Below are 20,058 nucleotides of genomic sequence, written 5' to 3'. Positions count from 1 at the left end.
GCAAAATTTTGTAACCAGAACTTTGCTGGAGATCCTGACCAGAACTTGGCTAGAGATCCTGGCTAGACTGCTGATTAACTGAACACTGTCTCTGTGTCATTCCTTCTTCGCCGACTCCGTCCACACCTTTGGGGACCCCTGAACCTGCTCGGGTTGGACCCCAGCAGTATCTGAAGCTGGCTCATAACCCGAATTTTAGCTCACAACTCAAAGCAAAAAATCAGCCGAGAGACGGCTCGTATCTCGAAAAACTCATTAGTCGGGACACTCATAAGTTAAGGCCTCACTGTATTACCAGTGTGTTATTGGACAAGGTACTTAAACTTCTGTGCCTCATCTAGTTCATTTGCAAAATGGTGATAATATGTATATTTTTCATTGCTGTGTAATAAATTACCACAACTTAATTAGTAGCTTAAAATAATACATATATATTATTTCACAATTTCTATGTATCAGGAGACTGGGTATAACTTAGTTGAGTCTTCTGCTTCAGAATTTCTCATGAAGCTAAAATCAAGATTTTAGCCAAGGCTGCGTCTCATCTGAAGGCTCAACTGGGCAAGGGATCCATTTCCAACCTCCTATGGTTGTTGGCTGAATTTATTTTCTTGAGGGCTACTGCACTGGGGTCCTAAGTTTCTGACTGTTGGCAAAAGGGAGACCCCAGTGCCTTGCCACATAGACGTCTTCAACATGGCTGCTTCATCAACAAATAGTCTGCTAGAATCATAAAATTTATAATCTTGTGTAGTCTAATCACTAAAGGAATATTTCACCATTTTGTGTCTTCTACTGGATAGAAGCAAATTTCTAGGTTGCCTACACTCAAGGAAAGAGGCAGGACCACTGGAGCCAGTGGAGAGTCACCCTGTGTGCACTGTAATAGAATTGTAAGGATTAAGTAGTTAATACTTGGAAAAATAGCAGCCATATAGCATGTTTCTGTACATAGTATCTGTAATTATTATCATTAATATTAGCGAATTCATATGAAAAGAATTTCCTATAGGAGTAAAAAATTGGGAAATGCCTCCTATACTGCTCAGCACTTATTTAATTTATTCTGTATAAAACCTAGGATGTTATATTGAATATGAAAAGTTCATCATTTAAGCTGCATCAGAAATTTCATGCTGAAAAGAAAGCGTTAAGAATTTCATGAATATGAAGTTGTGAAGAGTACAAGTATTGAAGAATCAAAGAGAAACATGAAATTATTTCCCCATAATAAATTCCTGAAAGTAAAGATTTTATTATCTCTATTATCTGAACACAATTTAAAATTAATTAGAAACTATCAAAAAGATGGCAAAAACGAAATGAATCATTTGGAAATTTAACACTCTATGTGTATATCCATGTGCATGTGTTTGTGTGCATAAAACACTTATATAAAAGAAAACATTTTATTGCAGTCAATATAATTTTGGTGCTCAAATTGTCCCATCTTCAACCAGTGGAAATTGGATCTTTTGAAGTGACTCCCCTACAAGTTAGTTTATGTGGTTATGACTGTACTATTGATCAGCTATGGGTGGTGCCTGAAAATTGGCAAGGGTTAAATCATTTTTTTTTTGCTTTTCCCTTTTGAACCAATTTTCACAGCCATCAAAAGCTCATCAAATTAATTTTTTACTCTAGTAAATCCTGAGAGATTCATAGGATTAGAAAAATCACAACTCTCTAGTTTCCTAATGGAATAATGAAAATGATCGGTAGATATTACAACTATTAAGTGAAAGATTTTATAGTGAGAATGCTTGAATGGATTTATCAAGCTGATCACCTCTGAGTCTGTTCATCTGTTTTAGCCTCAATAAAAGTGGGACTATCAGACTATTCACCTCCCGAAAGAATGCAATAGGAGTATGCAACACTACTCATAAAACCTAATTTCCAATATCATGCACTGAGGAATTAAACCTTTACATCAAATTATTGTAAACCAATAATTTGTGGAATAGATGAATAAAGCAAATGGCAACACAACCAAGCAGCCAGGCAGATCCAGAATGTGTAAAATTCTACAAACAACCTGCTTTCTTCAACTAAGAAGTGGCATGAAAAAGAAAGGAAGGGCAACTGTTAGATTAAAAGATGACAAGAGACATATCAACTAAATTTAGTATGTGGGCATTACTTGGAACTACTTTGAACAAAATGTAACAAGATTTTGGAGACAATGGGGGAAATGTAGACATGCACCGAGTTAATTTGATTATATTTAGAAATAATTTTTTAAGGGTGATCATGTCAATTGTGGTTATTAAGAAATAAGTGCTCCTGTGTTTTAGAGATACATGCTTATATGTTTATGAAATTATAAGAATCCAGATTTACATTAAAATACTCCAGCAATAGAAAAAGAATGAAAGAACTGGAAAGTAGATTGACAAAATGTTGATAATTAATGAAGTGGAGTGGTTTGTATATGGGGGTTCATAATAATATTTCTCCTGTTTGTTTTTTAAGGTCTTAATAAAAATATTTAATATCACCCTAACCGGTTTGGCTCAGTGGATAGAGCATCAGCCTGTGGACTCAAAGGTCCCAGGTTTGATTCCAGTCAAGGGCATGTACCTTGGCTGTGGGCACATCCCCAGTAGGGGGTGTGCAGGAGGCAGCTGTTCGATGTTTCTAGCTCTCTATCCCTGTCCCTTCCTCTCTGTAAAAAGTCAATAAAATATATTTTAAAAATATTTAATAGCAAAACTGGAAAAAAAAAGCCCAGGACTTACTTTTTTAAATATACTTTTTAATGTATATAATTATAATTTGATATATCACATTTGATATTTTTCACCTCTCTTTTTTTTTAAAGAAGCCCTAATTTCCTTTGTTTGAATTTCCCTAGTGTGCTTAATGTGGCAATCTTTTATGTTTCTGATATTGAGCATCACATCATTGTTAATATTCACACTAGTTTAAAATCTGAGCTGATTTTAAATTTCTCCTATTGCCTTTGGAGAGGGAGATGAGGAAAATGATCCTGCTGTTTCTACTTTGTGATTCTGTTTCTAGAAGTTTAATGGAAATAGAATTCTATCTCTCAGACAAAAAAAATACATTATAAAGACCTCAAATTATCATATTTCTCTAAATCTACTATATGATTTCAGATATTTTATTATCTTTCACTGGGACTATAAAATGATCTCTTAACTGGCCTCACTCACTCTCTGGCCCTATTGCTCTAATTTTTCCTACACATTTAATCTCCCCCGAAGCACATTCTGTTAGTGTTCCTCTCCTCAGAAACCGTCAATAAATGCCACTTTCCTATTGATCTTAGCATAATTTTCAGTATGGTAATTGGCTTTTCTTCCCATTTCATATCTCAGTAACTCCTACGTGTACATTATACTTCAGCCAAATAGCTCCCTTCTTATTTCCTATTTTTTCACCCATTTTTTACTCTGATCCTGGCAACATCCCACTGCCTGGAATGGTTTCATTTCAATCACTCTGTTGATATCCCACCCAATTCTTAAGGCACCCTATATAATAAAAGTGTAGTATGCAAATTGTCCCCTCCACTGGAGCTCTTCTGCAAGTTTGACCAGAGGACGGGCTGGCTGGGGGAAGGGAGGGAGTACCCCACTGGCAGCTGCTTGGGACCAAATTTCGTGCACTTGGCCTCAAATACTAGTATGTCAATAGCAGGCAACACAGAAATCTCATTAAATCAGGAACTCCATCATTTCCTAGTCTAACCCCAGTGACTAGATCAGTGCCTGGCACAAAGTAGAAATTCAAGCTAGAAATAAGCAAATAAGTAAAAATTAATTTATAATTAAATGAAGGCACTAATAGCTTCTTTATTGTCTTCTTGATACCCCAGTTCTCTCTGCTCCTCCTAAAAATCCTATAAAACTACTTTTCATTATACTTAATATCCTGCTGTATATTTGGGTTGACTATTTTTTCCTTGATTGTCTCATACTCATTTATGTCCAGACTTCTATCATTACTCACCTTGAACTTAGTCTCTGTAAAGTCAATATTGGCTGAATTAAGTTAATCAACATAGCTCCATATCCCCACTTGGGGACTGTATTTGCTTTGCATTTTTTTCCTCTGCAGGAGGGTTTACATAAATATTACATGATTAGAAAGAGAAAAACTTTACTTAACAATAAATGAAGTAAACTCTAGGGCATTTAATTACTTAGTTTTTATGGAAAGTGCATAGATATGTTTTATTTGGGAATTTTGAATGTTTACAGCAAGTATCTTTTACAAATAAGTATGGTTGACCTGTGAGCCCACTCAAATTAAAACCATTCAAAAGCTTGGGGCCTTCGAAGATAAATGGGTATAGTGTATGGATTGTCCCAATTTGCCAATAGCCTGATAACAGAGGCTATCACCGCCCAATTCTGACTTACCTTTGAGGTCAAAGTTGATGTCCATGACATTTTTCTCACTAACTGTTACAGGTGGGAGATGATGGTGGTAGATGAGTAGGGATTAATTCTGAGAAAGCCTCTTTATCCATTATTCTTTCAAAGGAAATGTAGTGCATCTTTCATTTCCTTGCTATTAGTATAACTAGTTCCTAAGCAAGGGTAATATAGATTAGTTATTGATTACTTATTGAATTACATTCTGGAGAATACTTTATATGTCAAATTATAAGTGAATTTCTCATATAATGTGATAGAAAATCTAAACCATAGTTGCTACTCTTATTTATCCCCAAGTGGTTACTATTTCCATAGAATGAGTCATACATACTAGTATACTAGTATGTGTACCTTTTTGACTGGTTACACAGTATGTGGCTGTTGTCTACCTGGTGGTTAATGAGGTCAGAAAAGTCTGACCTGAGCTGGGTTTTGCCCTATTGAAAATATTTCTGTATTTAAATATATTTCCATCTGAGGAATTAGAGTTAAAACTTAAAAACACTAATGTATAAGAATAATTTACATGATTTAATAGTAAATTATTTGCAAATGCAAATTATCTATCCACTAGGAAGTCCTATAATAATTACAGAGATTTGTAATTCAATTCTCAAAATTAGAAGACATTTCTTTTATAGGCTTTAAATAGTTGCTAATGTAAGGACTCCGAAAATAAGCACTGCCGGATCCATTGTTTCTAAAAATATCAGATACAGCCCTTGCTAAGAAATATAGACAGCACATAAGCATAGCCCATTATTGAGTAATTTGTGGCATAAAACAGCAAAATATTTTAAAAATTCTATTTACAATTATTTTTTCTTCAATGCCTTTAAAAATAGAAACAATGTTATTTTCATTCTAGTAAAAGGGTAGTTGTGACAATTTACATATGATGGTTTCCAGTGTCATAGAGACAGAGAGTAAATACATTACAATTATTATAGTTTTTCCTGAGAAAGATAACTTAGTTTCAAACATTTACTGAATAAAATTTCATTTATATAAAGTATACTAGAGGCCTGGTGCACAAAATTTGTACACAGGGGGTTGCCTTCAGCCCAGCCTGCTTCCTCTCCAATCGGGGACCCGTACTGTGTAACCAGTCAAAAAGGTACACATACTAGTATACTAGTATGTATGACTCATTCTATGGAAATAGTAACCACTTTGGGATAAATAAGAGTAGCAACTATGGTTTAGATTTTCTATCACATTATATGAGAAATTCACTTATAATTTGACATATAAAGTATTCTCCAGAATGTAATTGGGTAAGTAGTCAATAACTTGATCTATATTACCCTTGCTTAGAAATTAGTTACAGTAATAGTAAGGAAATGAGAGATTCACTATGGGATTGGGCCTATACCGGCAGTCGGATATCCCTCTCGCAATCTGGGACCGCTAGCTCCTAATCGTTCACCTGCCTCACCTGCGTGCTTGCCTGATCACTAACCACTCTGCCTGCCAGCCTGATTGCCCCTAATCACCTCTGTCTGCCTGCCTGATCATCCCTAACTGCTCCCCTGCCAGCTTACTTGCCCCCAACTGCTCTCCCCTGCTGGCCTGGTCACCCCTAACTGCCCACCCCTGCTGGCCTGAACACCCCCAACTGCTCTCCCCTGCCTGCCTGATTGCCCCTGACTGCCCTCCCCTGCCGGCCTGATCTTGCCCCCAACTGCCCTCCCCTGCCAATCTGATTGCCCCTAACTGCCTCTGCCTCAGCCCCGACCACTATGGTTTTGTCCAGAAGGATGTCGGACGTCCAGAAGATGGCCAGTCGACCCGGTCTAATTAGCATATTACCCTTTTATTAATATAGATTATGGTCATTGAATGCAAACCACACACATTCACCTACGAAGAAAGTGGTCCTAGACCTTTTGTCAGCTAGGAATGTCTTTCTGAAGGACCTGAGAGCCATCCCTTTAAAATGAAACATCAATGTCAATGGGATATACTTTAACATTGTTTTATGACTTTTTCCATGCATTAAATTATCCCCTGATAAAATTATCTGTTTTAGTAAGGTCAAAGACTATATATACTCCATTAAATTTATGTTCAATAATTTTAGTATTTAAGAATTATAAATAATGGTATAGTAACATTTTTGTATATTTGATTAAGCTCCTTTTGGATAATTTTCTTAGGCAAAATATACTAACTTGAAATTCCTCAACCAAAAGGTATAAACACATTTATGACAACTGATATATATCCAATCCATATTTTAAATACACATCGTATCAATGTAATGCCCCTGCCAAACAATGTATACCTGTTTATGTCCCTTTCATACTGTAAACTACTAGAAGACAGGGTAAATTTCTTATTTATATTTTCAACCTATGTTGAGTAGAAAAGCAGACATAGAATAGTTAAATAAATGCATTTTCACACAAATTTGAATTCAAGCATATTGTTGCCAGAAAAATGAATGGAATCAATGGGGAAAAGCAAAAAGATGGGCAGCGCAGTCTTTAATTATCACACAGGAGCTACAACTAGCCAAAGATTGTCTAGGGATGAACTGTTTCATCTCACTGTTTATTTTTTAATTAAAGTTCCCAGAATTTGCTTACTAACTTCCAGATTTTATCCAGTTGAGATGCAAATAATTTCTGGTGGAAGAGATAATTGTAAAGATTGATAGCCTCTTGGATACTAACCAGTTTGTATCTAATTAATCATTATGTATGCTATTTAACATTTCCTTGTAATGTTGCTTATAACTACCTTAACTTCTCAAATGCTATTTGTCCTGACCACAATATCACTGCTTCCATCACTAATTAATGAGTTAAATAGAATCATTGACACAGATTTATATAATATTTACCTGAGGATAATGATTTTACCTCCGAAAATTAAACTTTAACAGTAATACTTTATTAAAAAAATAATTATGTTTTCAAACAACACTTAGAAGTTGCTTACATGTTAATGAAAGTCATGTGATTTTGGAACATTTCCCCTATAAAAATTATCTACAAAGTATATAAACATAAACTTTATACAAACTAAAAATCTCTTTAATGAACTCTAAAATAGAGAATTTAGAATCACTTTTTTTGGTTTGTTTACCAATAATGGGCTTATTTTAATCACTAACTTGCTAAGTCTAAGAAAATGTATCTATCCTTAGTATTGACTTTTGATTTCAATGATCTGACAAGTAATGTCCCTTAGAGAAATTAGGTTTTCATAAAAAAAAATTAACCTTTCCTAAAGACACAGAAGGAACTTTCAATGATATTGATTAAATGCTATTAATATGAATCATAGACCATGATTCAACCTCTCTAGAATAGTATAGTGGAGAAAGATCTCTTAAGATTTCCTTTATGCTTAAAGGTTTATTAGAACTAATTTTAACCTTAAGTTGGTAACAGGAAATAGCTGCACAGCTGTTGTGGGAAGATCTGTGGCTCACTGAATGGGATGGGAGTAACAATATCTACAGACCATCCTAATGTAAATGACCATCCTCAGGTCATTTAGTCTTAACTTTAGTTCTCAGGTATGAACACTTTCTAAAATCAAAGCTCCTCAGCATAGTAGGAGATAAGGCTTTGTCACCCAGAAACTTGAATCAAATCCTGGACTTGACACAAACTCTCCATCCTATATAAAAAACCCTAATATGCAAATCGACTAAATGGCCGAACAACCAGCAGAACAACTGGTTGCTATGACGTGCACTGACCACCAGGGGGAAGACGCTCAATGCAGGAACTGTTCCCTGGTGGTCAGTGCGCTCCCACAGGGGGAGCACCGCTCAGCCAAAAGCAGGGCTCAAGGCTGGTGAGCACTGCGATGGTGGCTTAAGCCTCTCCTGCCTCCGCTGCAGGTAAGTGGTAAGGAATGAGGGGTCTGGCCTGCAAGAGTCCTGAGGGATGTCTGGGGATCAGGCCTAAGCCAGCAATGAGACATCTCCCAAGGTGTCCTGGACTGTGAGAAGGCACAGGCCGGGCTGGGAAATCCTCCCACCAGTGCATGGTTTTCATGCACCAGGCCTCTAGTCCTAGGATAACTTTCTAAGGCCTCAATCTCCTACCAGTAGAATGAAAATTGAAACCTGCACTTTAATGGATCCCCTGGAAGGACAAAATGAGAAAACTAATACAAGTAACTAGCCTAAACTCTGGTACCCACATAGCTAAATTCCAATATAGCTCAGCTATTTTTTTAACACCTGCCGTTTTACTAGCCCTAAGTCACTATTATTATATTTGCCTAAGTGCAGATACCTATAATTCAAGGGAAAATTGTTGTTTTTATTGTACCATTGGAAAATACATTTGCATTTATTATGAATAAGTAATTAGCAAGGAGAAAACTAATCCTAAAAATTAGTCTACCTAGCTTGAATCTTTCTGTTAATAATTCCAGCATTATCTAGTCTTGTTATGTTGACTTAATACCCAAAGAGGCTATTTAAAATAATTTACTTATAATTTTTACCAATCATACTTCCAAATAGGATGATAGGTATCTACTCTCTGACAAGTTCAGAGTCAATTATCAGGGTCATTTGTTGCAAAATTTATTTAAGACATACAGAGCTCTTTTACAATTGAATTATTGTACTTTCAGACACTAGTCTGATTTTAAATTGTCAGCTCTCTAGCACAGAGCTCTTGCCAATCTAATTCAAACAACTGCCAGGTGGAGTCTGAGGTAAAGCTTCTATAGGGAATAATAACGGGCTCTCCAGGACAATAGGGATGCTTTAGAACATTGACCACCTCCCCCCACCTCTCACATCATTGTTGTCACAAGCCACCAAAGGGATTTCCTTACACCCCTACAGACCTGTTCTTATTGCAGAAGGTTGTAAACAATCTGTCAAATAAACAGATCGAGCCTCCTGAAAGGTCCTCTTACTAGTACCCTGACCACAATAAGGGTGAGGACCTCAGAGTTACCTTCCTAGCCTGTTCCAGCAGTCTTTCAGCTGGTCCCTTATTTCCATTTTTTCTCTAATCCAGTTCACCCTCTACACTACAGTGTTGTTAGGATTAACTACCCCCAACAAGTATGATTATTTCACTTCCTTGCCTAAAAAGCCTCTTCTGGAAAAACAGCAAAAAATACACACTGCTTGCTTTAATACAATGTAAATGCTGCCTTTTGTCACTTGGATATTGTCATGGGCTGAACTGTGTCCCCACAAAATTCACATGTTGAAGTCCTAAGTTGGCCCCGTACCTCAGACTGTGACTGGACTATTTGGAGATAGGACCTTTAAAGAGGTAAGGACAACGATGTCATATGTGTGTGTGTGTGGCCTTAATCCCCTATCACTGGCATTCTTATAAGGAGATTAGGACACAGACAACACCCAGTGAGGGGTGACCAAGTGAGGACATGGCTAGAAGGCCGCCTTTGGCAAACCAAGGAGAGAGGCTCCGGAGGAAGTCACACCTGGTGAGGCCTCCACCTTGGACTTCTAACATCTAGAACCTGAGAAAATAAATTTCTGTGGTGTAAGCCACCAGCCTGTGGTATTTTGCTAGGGCAACCCTAGCAAAGGAATACACATGTATTCAACAAAGAAACATTCACTAGGTTTTATGCCTCACTACTTCATCAGTGAGCTAGAATGCAGTCTGTGTTTGGCAGACAGGCAAAAGATACGAAGATGCTATTTATTAAAGATGAACTAAACTTAGTATATAATTAGAAAAAATGTCCACTTCTTTGTAGTAATAAAAATGTAAACCAGATTAACATTGATTTTTATCTCCTATCAAATATAATTTCCTTTTAATTATTTCTTACAAGACTCAGTGAGATTAAAGAAGAAGGTCACATCCATTACTGATGGCAGTCTCATTTGCTAGAACCTTTATGGAAAGTAATTAAGAAAATTTTATGAGGAGACTTAACAAAAACATAAAATAGACTGGTGGACCTGGAATCCCACTTCTCTTAAATGATTTATGGAAGTAATATCCAAAATTGAGTGTGTGTGTGTGTGTGTGCGTGTGTGTGTGTGTGTGTTGTACAGGGTTATGTTTACTTTTCTTTATTGAATTATTATTTCTAATGGAAAATTAAAAGCCGCCTGCAAATGTGACCATGGAATGTAAAGGATGGCTTTAATCTTAACTCTATCTGACACACCTAATCACTGAAGCAGGAACAACCTACTGAAATGTCAAGGTCCTGTTCCCTCCATCCTTATACACATGTACACACACACACACACACACACACACACACACACACACACACATATTCTTGGCCATGACCACAGATTGCCCTGACTTTGGTCCTTAAGAAGCTGGCATTTGATACCTTTGCTTTCCTTGGCCTTGGATTCAGCCCTCTCTATGGATTCAGCTTTAGCATCATCTGCTACTTTGCCCTTATGTATTTCAGTGAATTCTTGCTTAAGCTACAGCTCTCTGGAGCCTATCCACAAATCTCTTCACTGAGTTTGTTGCCTACCAAACCTATTCTTAGTTACCAGCTCCACACTTTATAACCATTAAATGTACTTGTACTTGCCATATGCTTAAAAACTGATAGCCATTAAAATTAGGTAGTAACACTGATAAAATAATAAAATGTTGCATAAACACAATTACATTTATGTGAACAAAAGCCTAGGCACTGGGAAAAAAAAGACTAGAAGGAAATGAACTAAAATAGTAACATGGTCCTTTGTTTCCTCCCTTCTTTCATCTTGATGACATTTTGGAATCTACTGAGTGCAATAATGTAATGAAAAGCAAATGTTACTTAGGAAATTTGATATACATAAAATATACAGTATATCAAATGTATATAAAATGTACACAAATATATACACAGATACATACATCAAATGAATATGCATCATACCTCAGCTGTATGTATGAAATATACATCAAATGTAGATATACATATTTATAATGCATATATATATATATATATGCAGCAAGAATACTGCATTTTTTATTTGCTGCATTCTATCTCTATATCTAGTAGGTTTATGTTAAGGGGCAGGGAGATGAAACCTGAACAGAGGTAGTTTAAGCATGATGAACTTGTTTGCTTTTTCATCTAAATATCAAGGTGGCTGGTTTAGGTTCATTTGGTTTTCTTAATGTCAGTTCCTTCTATTATTATTGCTCTATCCTGCGTGACTTTGACTTCAAAGACCATGGGGTGGCATCTGTTTTACTAGAAGTTGGCTGAATGAATGAAGAATAAGAGAAAAAGGACCTTTACTACTATCTTAAGAAAGACTTTTAGAACTCCCATAGAATATTTATATTGGCCAGAATCACGCCACACGCCTGCACCTAGCTGCAAGGAAGTATGGGCCATCCATGGTGACAACTAAATAACTATTCCTATGAAAGATATACAGAAGAGTTATTAAAGAGAAAACATCATTTCTGGCACAATGTCAGGAATTCTGCAAATTTTAAAATAAAGTTTTCAAATGCAAGTTATGGAATTTTGTTCTTTTCATACCCTAGATTAAATTTCTCTTCAGTTTCCTTATTCTATGGCCATCTCATTTGTCTTATATCATCCTGATTTGGATTTACTTATTTTAGAATTTTTTTTTCTTTTCTCCTTCTTTATGCCTTTCATGACTTAAATATTTGCTCAGAACCAGACCATATGCCTGATGTTTTGTTGCTGTTTTCTTGAAGCCTCGGAAAACAACAGTCCCCGCAGGAACAACAGTGAGGTCATGGGCATTCAGTGCTCTGGGAGAAGCAGCGCAGTGATTTATGAACCAAATTCTTTTCTTTGGTGGGAAAAGTCTGAGGTGGGTTCCTAATGGCGCTTTAGAGGGTCCCCTATGAGGGATAGAAACATCAGTGATGAGAGAATTGAACCACGCATGACCTCCATGTCCACAGGTCGACACTCAACCACTGAGCCACTCTGACGGGGCTGAAGTATTTTTTAATTTTATTTTAGAAGTGAGTGTTGTTTTGGAGAGTTTCTTTTACTTCTTTTGTTTTTGGAAGAAGATAGATTTAGAAGGTTTCTTCTCAGGTTACTGAGTTAGTGTGTTGTTTTGTAAAACCATCTGTTTGGGGGTTTTTTTGCTGCTGTTTTTCCCCTGGTGTATAGGTGTATTTTCTGCTAAGACTTCAATACTTCAATAGCGTTGACTTTTAAGCCTTGCAGGCACTTAAAGGGGTCAAGGAACACTCCTGGGATTGCTGAGGCAGAGTAGAGTCAGAAATACAATGCAGTGGTTTTGTTAATCCTTCTGTTTTTATACACAGTGCTGCCAAAACATCTCGGGAAGAAACAGTTTTTCTGTCCAGAATACAAGAACAGTTCTATGAGGCAAGTCGACTGCCTTCTTCAAATGTTGTGCTGATGACCATGGCTACAATCTTGCTTTGGGATATATTTCAGAAACATATTTAACAATGTATGCTGAATAAGTCTTGGATATAATAGCATACTCATTTTTTCCAATTACTGTAGTGAAATGACTACATAGATTGACTAAAAAGAATGATAAACCCTTTCTCCTAAATTTCCATGACTTTTTAATGACATTACTTTTGCTTAAGTCATCAACTTAACTATAGCTACAGCTTCAAATTTGTCACAAATGATCAATTACCATTCCTGATAAGGAACGGGCATATCTAGTGAAGAAATAAAAAAAAAAAAATCAAGGCTAGCATAACAGCCTTATTTTCTTTCCATGTCTCTTCAAAATAATCTGGATTCTGATAGAATCCATAATCAATCTTCCATGGGTAATATGACTATTTACTTCATATTTTTTGAATAACAATTAAAATTGTCACAGCACTTTTAAGAAAATGCCGTGTTAGTAACATACTGATATTTTTGCCAGAGCGACCCCAGCAACTTACATAGAGCTTCCCTTTGCAGCTTCTGGAATTGATCAAAGAATATGACCTCATAAACCGCATGCAGGCAATGCCGATGTGATTATAAATCACTTGTGGCAACTCCTGCTCCCTCATAATTTGAAATTCTTGGTATCAAATAACCTCCTTCATTAAAAGAGTACAACACAATGTGGATTTTTCACTGGCAAGTAAATAGTATACTTCTATGAATATGACAAATCATTTCAACTTGCTAAATGTATTATTTAAAGTTGTTTATGTTACATCATACTATAACACAATATGCCATGAAAACTAACGTATGATGTCATAATTGTATAACATGAAAAATTCCAGAATCCATACTCATAGATCAGGTAACATACACTTACTGTGAAGACTTAAATGCATTCAAGATTGGTGTCATGTCATGGCTTTAAATTAGTCCTACTGTCAAGTAACAGAACTTATTTGATTGATTTTCTATCTTTGATACAACCAAATGAGCACATCAAAAGTATTTCTTTTTACTTCCCATTCTACATTCCCTTGAAAGCCATTTGTATCTAAGAGAATTGATACTTTACTTCCAAGAATCTTCTTTGTAATTAAAAAACACACCAAACCCGTGTCAGACAGTCTAGCTTTTTCTTTCTTTATGATCTTAGAAAGGATAAATTTACTTATAAGGTACTATATTACTCAATATTGAAACTTATTTCACTTTTATTTTAATGTTCATCACCTGAACAATTTAGAATTTAACATAATATCAATTATTTATTGTTTTTTGGTATTAGCTTTTTTCTATATACTACCTTCAACACTTTCCCTATAACTTTAAAATAAATTTAGTTAAAATTTTTATTTTTGACTCATAAAAATGTAACCACTTAAAATGTTATGGAAAGGCATGAACTTACATTATTTAATATACTGCAATATATGGTATCAAAACCATCTTTTACCCTATAAACAACAACAAAAAATCCTGGAAATATTTACACAACCATATATCTAGTAAGGGCTCAATAGCCAAACTACATAAAGAGTTCATACAAATTAATAAAAATAAATAATTAAGAAGTGGGCAAAGGACCTGAATAGACATTTTCTAAGAAAGATATATGAAAGTCCAACAGGGACATGAAAAGATGTTCAATATCACTAGTCATTAGAGAAATGGGAATTTAAGCCACAATGGGATATCACCTTACAGCTGTTAGAATGGCCATCATCAAAAAGACAGGGATCAAATGCTGGCATGGATGTAAATAAATGGGACCGCTTGTGCACTGTTGGTGGGAAGGTAAATAGCCACTATGGAAATCAGTATGTAGAATCCTTAAAAAGTTAAGATTGGAACTACCTTATGATCTAGTGAGTCTACTTCTGGGAATATCCAAAGGAAATCAAAACACTAACTCAAAAAGATACCTGTAATACCTCCATGTTAATATCAGCATTATTTACAACAGCCAAGATATGGAAACAGACTATGTGTCTATCAATGGATGAATAAAGAAGTTATGATATATATCACACACATGCACACACACACGCGCACACACACACACACACATACAAACACATATATACACACTAGAATATTATTCAGCCATAAAAAATGAGGAAATCCTATCATTTTCAACAACATGAATGTATCTTAAAGGCATTAATGCGAAGAGAAACAAATCAAATTGAGAAAGAAAAACACTGTCATGATCTCACTTATATGTGGATTCTTAAACACACACACACACACACATAAAAACTCCCACACAACTCAGAAAAAAAGATCAGAACACACACACACACACACACACACACAAACTCCCACACAACTCAGAAAAAAAGATCAGAGTTGTGGTCACCAGAGGTAGAGAAGGGTGAGGGGGAATTAGAGGAAGGTGGTCAAAGATACATATCTCCAATCACAAGGCAAATAAGTACTAGGGATCTAATGTACAATATAATGACTACAGTTAATGCTGCTTGATATACAGGGACATTGTTAAGAGAGATATTTAATCTTAAGAGTTCTCACCAGAGGAGAACTTTTTTCCCCCTCTTTTCTTATTCCTGTGTCTATCTGAGGTTATAGATGTTAGCTGAATCTACTATGGTAATTACTTCACAACATAAGTAAATCAAACCATAATACTGTATGTATTTAACTTACAAAGTGATATATGCCAACTATTTCTCAATAAAGTTTTAAAAAGTAGCTTTCTATCTTATTATATCGATTTTGCATGTTGCCCATATGAACTTTCTAAAGGTTGAAATTTTGCTTTCCTTTTAATGAAGTCTACAAAGAAGTAAATGTTCCACTTATTTTTGTGTAAATAAGAAAACCAGTGCATATAATAAAATTACAAGATTAGTTTTCATATTGAAAATGAAACTTCCCTAAATTATTAACTTTATAATGTTATATATTATAGCTAGTTTCTATGTAAGAGTTATATATTTGCAAGATATTCTAGGAACCTGTGCGAGTGATATGTAATCTATTTGATTGATATTTAAGTCATCATATATATTTTCATTTATAAATTTAAAATAATGTCTAGATGTTGATAAAGGCTAAAAATAGAGAAAAAATAAGTTATTCCCATAAATACTATGGATAAGAAATTCAGTGAAAGCTTTTTTGTAGACCGAAACATGAGGGGCAAATATATATTAAATTATAAAGGTGAACAGATAAAATAAATTCCTCAGGACCCTCAAATAATTAGAAAGTGTGATTCTACAGAAGTTATAAAGCTCTGTAGCCAAAGCTTTTTCTTAAAATATCCACTTACCAATGCTAAGTAAGTAATGTTTCATTTTAATAGGCTGAATACATGCCTGGGAAGGAGATATAGTACCTTTAGCCCTAGAAAGGTAAAAATCAGGAAAAGAAAATCCCATAAAATGTTGGAACCACTTTTAGGATGACATATTAGTAGGTAAATAGGAAAAAATAATATAACAGAAAAAAAACCAATGGCATTCCTCCCTGAAAGGGTATTATCTCTGAGTGAAACTGAAAAATCTATTCACTTGGGGTTTGGACCTATATTCATAATATCAATTGGCCTAAAGCTCCTTGTGCCAAAAATGTGGTTAAGTAGTCCTGTCTGGCAATGCTTCCACAAGCCGGCGAGGTATACCGGTAAATGTGTATACGAACATCCAAGTAATGGGTAATATTCAGAAAGACTTCATATGTCAGAGTTATGAAAAGGATGTCTGTGTGTTTAATATGACTACATATCTAGAAGAGGATACTGGAGCAAAAGGAGCAGGAGGCAATATAATTTAACTGAATCAAAATACAGAACTTTTAAAAGTTAAAGATATAGTAATAAAAGTAAATCAAATCTCGGATTAAATAAATCTGAGAAATTACACAGATTCTTGCAAACGAGGGAAACAAGTGAGAGTATTTAAAACACACAGAGAAAAGAATGAGGAAGTTCAATGTATTATAATCAATGTGTGAGAATGACATAACAAATGGAATAAGAAAATACTGGAAATTACAAAAGCTTTTATAATTGATGAAAAATGCTGGCTCATAAATTTAGTAAACCTTAAAAATCTAAAGTAGAATAAACAAAAATAAATCCACACTTAGATATTCATAGTAAAAACTACATCAAAGAGGAATAGAAGGTCTTAAAAGCAACCAGAGAGAAACAGACGCCCTACAAGCAGAGATCAGAGTCAAGGCTGACTTCTCAACAATAAGAGAAGCAGGACGAATATCTTCAGCATAATGAGAGAAAATACTTGGCAACATGAAGTTCTTTATCCAGTGATAGTATCTTCCAGTGAAAAGGGCAAAAAGAGAAACATTTTAGATCGATTAAAGACAGAACATTAGTATTAACTGACAAAATTAACTTCTAAATCATGAACTGTACAAAGGAGAAAATTTATGAAAAGAAGTTTTGAGAGCAAGAAGGCATAAGGGAGTCAGAAAATAGGATAGGGTAAATATGTAGAAAGATGGTATGTAAAACAATAAATTAAACTCTAAATTCAGGATAAACTAAAAAATTATTGCATAATGGGATGTGATTTTAGAGGGATATTGGAATTAATTTATTGTGCACTTGTTATTCTGGAGGAAGGTTACAATATTGATAAGCTGTATTTTTTAAGTTAAATGTAATGCATGCAGAGCCAAATTTATCAGCTCAAATAATCTTTAGACAAATTACTAGACTTGGTAAGAAGCTTCATAATATTGTTGAAAATATTAATATGTAAAATTTAATTTCTACACAATAAAAGTAAACATTTAGAATAATTAGATTAATATGTTAAATAATTATGTGTTAAAGCAACAAAACATATAATAACTAAGCATAAAATATGTGAAAGACATATATAAGTACATGGAACTTTTTGAAAGGAATTAACAAAGACCTAAATAAGTAGAGATATGCCACGTATAAAGGTAGGGAACTCAATCTCATAAAGATCTTAATTCCTTCCTAAATAATATATCAATTCAATTTATATGAAAGAAACAGGACCAAGAGAATCTAAGGTGGTCCTGAGCAGAAAGAGAAAACAAGAGGCCTTGAATGATTAAATATCAGGATTTATAAAAATAAATGAAAATTTATTAAAGAAAAACTATGGAAATTAAGTTGATGTGAAGTAGGTGATAAAAAAAAAAGAAACCTAAATCTCTTTACATACTGTACATAGACTCTGTTCCCAGTCAATTAATGTGGGAGGAAAATTGATACATTTTTAAAAGAAAATTTTTGGAAGATTTTCATTACCTCAGAATAGGAATTTCTTACATAAAACACAAAACTCTCATTCTGTAAAAGGAAAACTGATCAATTCTACCATATTCAAAGAATAACTTATATTCAGCACCCATCATAAAAAATAGTGATATGCCGAAACGGTTTGGCTCAGTGGACAGAGCGTTGGCCTGCGGACTGAGGGGTCCCAGGTTCAATTCCGGTCGGGGGCGTGTGCCTGGGTTGCGGGCACATCCCCGGTGGGAGATGTGCAGGAGGCAGCTGATCGATGTTTCTAACTCTCTATCTCTCTCTCCCTTCCTCTCTGTAAAAAATCAATAAAATATATAAAAAAAATAGTGATATAATGAAGCACCAACCAGCAATTATTTAAAAACAAATAAAAATGACAAAAGGTTAATATATCTAGAATATATAAAGAACCTTTACAAATAAATACCAAAAGCAACCCAACAGAAAAACAGGCAAACAATCATGCAAGCATTTTCCCAAAGAAAAAAACAGCAACAGACAAAAAATCTCATTAGTAATCATAAAAAATGCAAATTAAAACCACAATACAATTTTAATTCATATTTGATTAGTTGGCAAGAATATGGAGTAATAAAGGCTATAATAATATAGTAGATAATTTAGTGCATCTGCTTAGAAGAACAGTTTAACTCAGAAAGTTGAACATTGTCATTCCCAAGGGCCCAGCACCAGGAAGCTAGCACAAGAATGTTCATGACAGTATTTTTCATAAAAGGAAAAAATGAAAAGCTGTCAAATGTTTCCATACAACAAAGTGGATATTTAAAATTCTGGTATAGTCATTAGTGAAAACGAATAAACTACAGCTACAAAATGAATAAACTTTAAGAATATGCATAGTCTGAGTGAGTCCCTTTTTATAAAGTTTAAAATGAAACAATACATTGTCTTGAGATATATGTATAAATGACAAAAGAAAATGCAAGGTGATGATTATCATTCAGTTCAGGACATTATAACTGGGGAACGATGAGGGCATGTGGTTGGGAAGGGATGCATGGGAGGCTTCAGACTTAATCTGTGTATTTAATGTTTTTACTTTTTGAATAGATTATTCTTTAAAGTACACAATAATGATATAAACTCTTACATGCTTTTAACTTTTCACAGCAATAAAGAATAATGGAAGCAGCTATTAGGATAATGAAATTACTGAACTTTTTATTTTTAAAAATAGCTTTTGATTATTCAAAATTGTGCTTATATAACACTAGAGGCCCAGTGCACAAAATTGATGCACTGGTAGGGTCCCTAGCAGCTGCTGGCTGCTATCCGGGTACTCAATCCCTTCCCCTGGCTGCCTCCTGCCACCACTGGTCGGGGCCTTCCTCCCGACACCACTGGTCAGGGCCTTCCCCGACACCAGCCTTCCTCCCGACACCACTGGTCAGGGCCTTCCTCCCTTCCCCCGGCTGCCTGCTGCCACTGGCTCTCCCTTCCCCTGGCCACCTGCTGCCGCTGCTGCCCGGGGCCTCCCTCCCTTCCCCCAGCTGGCCCTCCCCCTGGTTGAATTCCTAGAAGAACCCCAGTCAATGGGACAATTTGCATATTACGCTTTTATTATATAGGATACCAGAAGAGCCAATTCATTTGTTAACTAATTTTTCTTATAAGAAATAGTGACTAACATTCATTACGCATACAAAAATAACTTTAATAATAAATCCTCATAAGTAAATTTTCTAAGAAATCTAATAATTGACATTTTCTTGCAAAGTACATCATTTAGACCATTTGTCAATATTGTATAAAATTTATACTGATTAAACAGAATAGTTTAAAGTACTATCTAACTTAAAACAATAATTAGTTGATGTTATTTAGCCAACTCCTAAGTAAATGATAATATTTTTCTTCCTCCTTCTCCACCCAAACCAGTAATATTTTTCCTAATCAATAACTAGTCAATATTTACTTAGGTGCCTCTTTATTCTTTGTGTCTGCACTGCAACAGCGATCATGGTAGAGAAGGCTGTGTCTTACATAGATGATGAGCTG

At 35.1% G+C, this 20,058-nt stretch overlaps 1 protein-coding gene across 3 annotated transcripts in view; it reads right to left on the bottom strand.

The window, feature by feature from the left end:
- KHDRBS2 (KH domain containing, RNA binding, signal transduction associated 2) overlaps positions 1–20,058 on the bottom strand; it is a 484,502-nt gene that overhangs the window by 125,507 nt on the left and 338,937 nt on the right. The gene's annotated exons all lie outside the window — the stretch shown is intronic.

The sequence above is a fragment of the Myotis davidii genome, unplaced genomic scaffold (genome assembly GCF_000327345.1).
Source record: "Myotis davidii unplaced genomic scaffold, ASM32734v1 scaffold334, whole genome shotgun sequence".
Lineage (NCBI taxonomy): Eukaryota > Metazoa > Chordata > Mammalia > Chiroptera > Vespertilionidae > Myotis > Myotis davidii.
Note: the sequence above shows the minus strand (reverse complement) of the source record. Positions and strands in the feature narration are given on the sequence as shown.